This window comes from Bubalus kerabau, chromosome 16 (assembly GCF_029407905.1).
Source record: "Bubalus kerabau isolate K-KA32 ecotype Philippines breed swamp buffalo chromosome 16, PCC_UOA_SB_1v2, whole genome shotgun sequence".
Taxonomy (NCBI): domain Eukaryota; kingdom Metazoa; phylum Chordata; class Mammalia; order Artiodactyla; family Bovidae; genus Bubalus; species Bubalus kerabau.
In genome coordinates this window covers 68,599,593-68,605,323 of record NC_073639.1, presented here as the reverse complement: position 1 = coordinate 68,605,323, position 5,731 = coordinate 68,599,593, and the positions used below count along the sequence as shown (strand labels likewise).

Genomic DNA, 5,731 nt, shown 5'->3' with positions numbered 1-5,731 from the left:
CTACTCTCCAAGGGTGGTGTGCAGGCTCCTAATTTCGGCAGCTTCTCTTGCCGTGGAGCACGGGCTCTCGGTTGTGCGGGCTTCAGTCCTTACGGCTCATGGGCTCAGTGGTGGTGGTTCCCAGGCTCCACAGCTGTGGCGCGCGGGCTTAGTTGCTTTGCGGTATGTGGGATCCTCCCAGATCAGGGATTGAAGCCATGTCCCCTGCATGGGCAGGTGGATTCTTTACCACTGAGCCACCAGGGACGCTCTCCCTTGATTTTGATTAAGGACAAATTCTTTGCACTTTATAAAGTAAAAAGACATCTGGCCCCTGCCCATCTTTCCTACCTCATGTTTCATATCCCACCCTCCACACCACCACAAGCTCTGTCTGTCTCTCTCTCACACATACACATGCGCACACACACACCACCCACATCCACACCCACACACACCCACATCCGCCCACCCACACACATACACACACAAATACATACCCACACACACACCACCCACATCCACACCCACACACACCCACATCCACCCACCCACACACACATACACACACACACACACACACACCACCCCCCAACACACACACACACACCCCTTGCTCATTGCCCAGTGGCTGCACTGGCCTGTTTCTCAGACATCTCCTTCTGCCTCCTTTGCACTTGCTGTTCCCTGGAAAGCCCTTCCTGACATGCTTCTGCTTGCTAAGTGCTACTCTTCCTTGGGTCTCTGTTTCATTGTCTCCTCCCCCCTCGCCTGATCCTGAAACCATTCACCTCTGATTGAACCTACATGCTGGGACTCGAACATAGCCTAAACCCAGATTGGAACTTGAGGGCTTCCCCAATGGCTCAGCAGGTAAAGAATCCACCTGCAATGCAGGAGACCCAGGTTCGATCCCTGGGTCGGGAAGATCCCTTGGAGAAGGAAAGGGCAACCCACTCCTGTATTTTTGCCTGGAAAACCCCATGGACAGAGGAGCCTGGTGGGCTACAATACAAAGAGTCACAAAGAGTGGGATACAACTAAGCTTGTACTCATGTTGTTCTGTGAGTTCTCTTGGGACAGATTGGGATTTGAACCCACAATTTTTTTTTTTTAATGGTTGCTCTTTGTTGCTGCGTGCAGGCTTTCTCTAGCTGCAGAGAGTGGGGGCTGTTCTCTAGTCGCGGTGTGCAGGCTTCTCATTGCAGTGGCTTCTCTTGTGGAGCACGGGCTCTAGGGCTCTCAGATTCAGGAGCTGCAGCTCACAGGCTCCAGGGTGCAGGCTCGGTAGTTGCGGCGCATGGGCTTAGATGCCCCGAGGTATGCGGGATCTTCCCAGACCAGGGATCGAACCAGTGTCCCCTGCATTGTTAGGTGGATTCTTAACCTCTGGACCACAAGGGAAGCCCAAACCCATGGTCTTTTAATTGGAATCACTCACCGGGTGTCTGGACTTGAGGCTCGGGTTCTTTGTGTCTCAGCACAGAAGGAATTCAGCAAGAAGCAAAGTAATAAGCGAGAAATGTATTCATATACAACACTTGTGAGAGATGCAGGCAGGCGAGGGGTCTCTGCCCCAAGGATTAAGTGGGCTACGATTTTATAATCAAAGAAAAGTGGGGGAGGGAGGGAAGACTACCTTCTTCAAGTAGACGTCAGGCTTACATCACCAGCTCCTCCTTCATATGGGGCAGGAGAGTGTCTGACCCTATGAGGTAAAACCAGGATTATCTTAGTGCTTATTCAAATCAGTAGAGGGGTGGTGACATTTTTCTTTCACCTGATGGCCTGGATCATATCTCATGCTTTTGTTTATGGCTTTATAGTTAAGCAAACCTGCTTCATTGAACGATGTTCCAGTAGCTTTCTTGAGCAATCATTAACCTACATGGTCTCCCGAAGTTTCCAAGGTTTCCCTTTCTATCCATAATCCCCTACTGGGACGTCTACAACAACTACAACTTCTACAACAACCTGTATGACTATCCCATTTTATCCCTATCAGAGAGAGGGGAGCAACTGTTTGTACTTTGCATCCTATACAAAAAAAAAAAGGCGGGGGGGGGGGGATCTAAACAGAAAAAAAATACAGAAATAAGGAAGGAAATGGTTTATTATCAGTTAAAAACTTTCCCCTTACAATGCCATCTCCCATAATAATAAGGTAGATTCGGGGCCTAGTTTTAAATATTTGGAAGGCTTTCAGACACACACCTTGCTTTGTCTTCTCTGCCCAGTCCTGAAGCCTGTATCTCCCTGGCCTGCAATCCATTACAGTTTCCCCGTGGGGCTGTGCTTTTTATCACAAGGAGCCCTAAGCACAGAGGAGGTCCAGGCAGAATTTACAGATGGCACAGTTACAGTGTGGCACCGTTTCCCCCTTGTGTCTTGTAAACCTTTATTTCAGTTTTGTTTCCCTTTAAGGGTGCATTCTCTGCCCTTCCAGATATGTTCTGCATTAGCTACTGCACCTTTAAGACTTTCTTAGTTGCAAGTGAAAGAAACGAAGCAAAAGCTGGAATTTATTTTAAACCTTCAGTAAATGTTGGTTGTTGCTGCTGCCCCTGCTGTTGTTGTTAAAGGCAAGACTTGATTGGGTTTCAGGAATGGCTAGATCCAGGAACTGGTAGCTGGATAAATGTCTTTATCTCTGTCCTTTGCTCATTTCTCCTTGTTTCAGTGGGGTCTCTTTTGGGTTGTAAGTGAAACCCAAGTCACCAACTTTAGCCAAAAAAAGTGGTGTGTGTGGCTGTGTGGGCTGGGGGGCTACTTATTGTCTCATATAACTGTGGCTTCAGATACTCCTTCATGTAGGTACAAAAACTATGTAAGTTACACACTCACCCTGGAAGCAGAGTGTGGAATCAGTTCTACCCAACCCACATGAACTGAGAGTGGGAAACAGGTGGTTCTTGCCAAAGCAAATCAGGGCGTTGTCACTGAAAGAGCTAGAAGGGATCCTAGGTAAGAAGAAATAGTGCTCCACTGACCACAGATCGTCTCTGTCCTCATTCTCCTTTCCCACTCTCTCATCTCACTCTCTTGCTCTGAAAACTAGCTTCTTCAAACACACTGATCTTTATGGTGGTACATACGGCTGCCAAGAGATCGCAAATCCACTTGGCCTGACTCTCAAGCCCAAGCCTAAAAGTCTCAGGGAAGGGTCTTGTATCAGCTATCTACCGCTGCATAACAAATTACCCCAAAACTGAGTGGCTTAATACAACAAAAACATTTATTCCTTCGCATAGTTTCTGTGGGTTAGGGATCCAGGGGCAGCTTAACTGAGTGATGGTTGCTCAGGGTTTCTATTATGCTGGACATCATTTGCAGGTTTGACTGGGGCTGGAGAATCCATTTCCAAAATAGTTCACTCTAATGGTTAACAAGTCTGCGCTGGTTTTGTTGCAGTCCCTCACCACGCAGGCCTCTCTATGGGCTGCTTGGGTGTTGGTTTCCCCTGAAGAAGGTGATCCAAGACAGGGAACACCAGGCAGAAACTACACTTTTTAAGACCAGCCTCCAAAGTCACATACCATCATGCTACTAACTAAGGCACTAAGTCCAGCCCACGTTCAAGAGAAGGGGATTCTCCACCTCTTGAAAGAATATCAGAGGACTTGTGGCTGCTGCTGCTGCTGCTGCTGCAAGTCACTTCAGTCGTGTCCGACTCTGTGCGACCCCATAGACGGAAGCCCACCAGGCTCCCCCGTCCCTGGGATTCTCCAGGCAAGGACACTGGAGTGGATTGCCATTTCCTTCCCCAATGCAGGAAAGTGAAGTCGCTCAGTCGTGCCTGACTCGTAGTGACCCCATGGATCGCAGCCCACCAGGCTCCTCCGTCCATGGGATTTTCCAGGCAAGAGTATTGAAGTGGGTTGCCATTGCCATCTCTGAGGACTTGTGGATATACATGTAAACAACCACAGAACTGATGAGTCCTTCTTGGGTCCATTTTTCCATCCAGTTTCATCAATTGTGATCAGAGACAGTCATGTCATAATATGACGGCTCCCTCCATAATCTCGTGGAAATGATGGGAAAGAAGTTTCTAGAAAGGAGAGCTGCAGAACTGGAGAAGAAAGGGCTATTTTCCTCCAGTTCTAGAGAGAACAGTTCCCAGGGAAGGATTCTGATTGCCTCAGCTTGCATTACATACTCCTCTCAAGAACCACCAATCACAGTTGTCAAGGGGGAGGGGCAGGTGTCAAGAAGGGGTCCCAGATGGTCATGCATGATGGTGTCTATACGGCATGACTCTGGACATGCCACTTCATCTGTTTATGTTATAGTCTCAACATCTGCTAAATAGGGTTTGAATGCCTTCTGCATTGAGTTGTTACAACTATTAAATTAGGCAATATCTGTAAAGCAAAATGTTTAGCTACATGAAAATCTATTAAGATCCTTACTGCTACAAATACATACAACTCATCTCAAACTGGCCTTTTAAAAAGAGTAATATATGATCGGAAAGTCTCAAGGCCCACTCTTCATTTCTGATTCTCTTGGTCTTTGGATGATGTCATCCACAAAAATGCTTTCCTCGTAAGAGCAAAACAGTTGCAGCTGTTCCAGATCTCATGTTCAAAACTCACACAGTCCACAAAGGAAGAGTGTCTTCCTCCCCACATTACAAGCAAGAGTCTTGGCATTCACTTTGATTGGACTGTGGCCACATGCCCACCCCTGAACCAACCAGTGTCCAGGAAAATGAAATGAGCTAATTAGCTTCAGCCAATCAAAATCCACCTTCAGTGTTTGGGGCTGGAGTCAGTCTCCCAGGAACACCAGAGAGGTAGAATGAAAATCAGGTCCTGTGGAAAAGAGGGAAAGAGAAAAGTACTGCTATAGGCCAAGGTCAACTCATCTGCCAGATCCAGTCCACTGCCTGCTTTTGTAAACAAAGTTTTATTGAAACAGACCGACAATCATTGACCTACATGTTGTCTGACTGCTTTTGTGTTACAGCAGCAGGAGTAAGCAATTGCCACAGAGCCTAAAATATTTGCAATCACCTGCAAAGCCTAAAATACTTAACTATCAGACCCCTTATAGAAAAAAATTCGCAGACCCCTGCATATAAGCAATTACATTGCAATAGTACTTTAAAAATATATTCCTTTAACTGCCCCCACACCCCCACCCTATCCCTTCTGTTTGGAGCAACATGATGGCAAGCCAGCAGAGTAGGCATCTGTAGGCAGGAGAATCCTCCCAGGGTCCATCAACTCACACCCCATTGCCGGTGACTAAACGCAGAAGCCTGTGAATTCAAATCAGGTGGAGGACTGGGTTGAGAAGAGCCTTCAGAGCTGCTGGAGCGTGAGGGCTCTGACTCCATTCATTACCCATCTCGGAACTTCACCATTCGAAGATCAACAGCGTGCAGCCTGGATGGTGCTGGCAGCCCAGGAGCTGCGGGTTCTGATTTTTCCCCTGTGATAAATGGGGAGCAATCTCCAGGAGCTCTAGCCTGGAAGACAGCCCTAGTTAAATTACTTTATCGCCCAGCTGAGAGATGGCCAGCCTGCAGGAGATGTACTCGGGCAGCATGCTAACTAGAGTCAGTATCAGCACCCAGGCGCTTCCTCGGAGCAACAGAACCCTCCCTCCTCCTGCCCTGTGAAGAGCAGAAGAACTCCACCCTGGGAGGGGCCTGGAGGAGCTACACTTCCAGGCCGCTTGGATGGCAAAGAAGACTGGGGGTCTGCATAGTCAGTGCTCGCCTCACATGCACACGTCCTGCAAG

General features: G+C 48.0%; 1 long non-coding RNA gene across 1 annotated transcript; it reads right to left on the bottom strand.

Moving 5' to 3' along the window:
- Positions 1-4,037: 4,037 nt before the first annotated feature.
- LOC129629590 (uncharacterized) lies at positions 4,038-5,392 on the bottom strand. The gene is made up of 2 exons (XR_008703286.1): positions 5,216-5,392; positions 4,038-4,796 (listed from the first exon to the last, which is right to left on the bottom strand). It is a non-coding gene; the product is annotated as an uncharacterized LOC129629590 (long non-coding RNA).
- Positions 5,393-5,731: the final 339 nt, after the last annotated feature.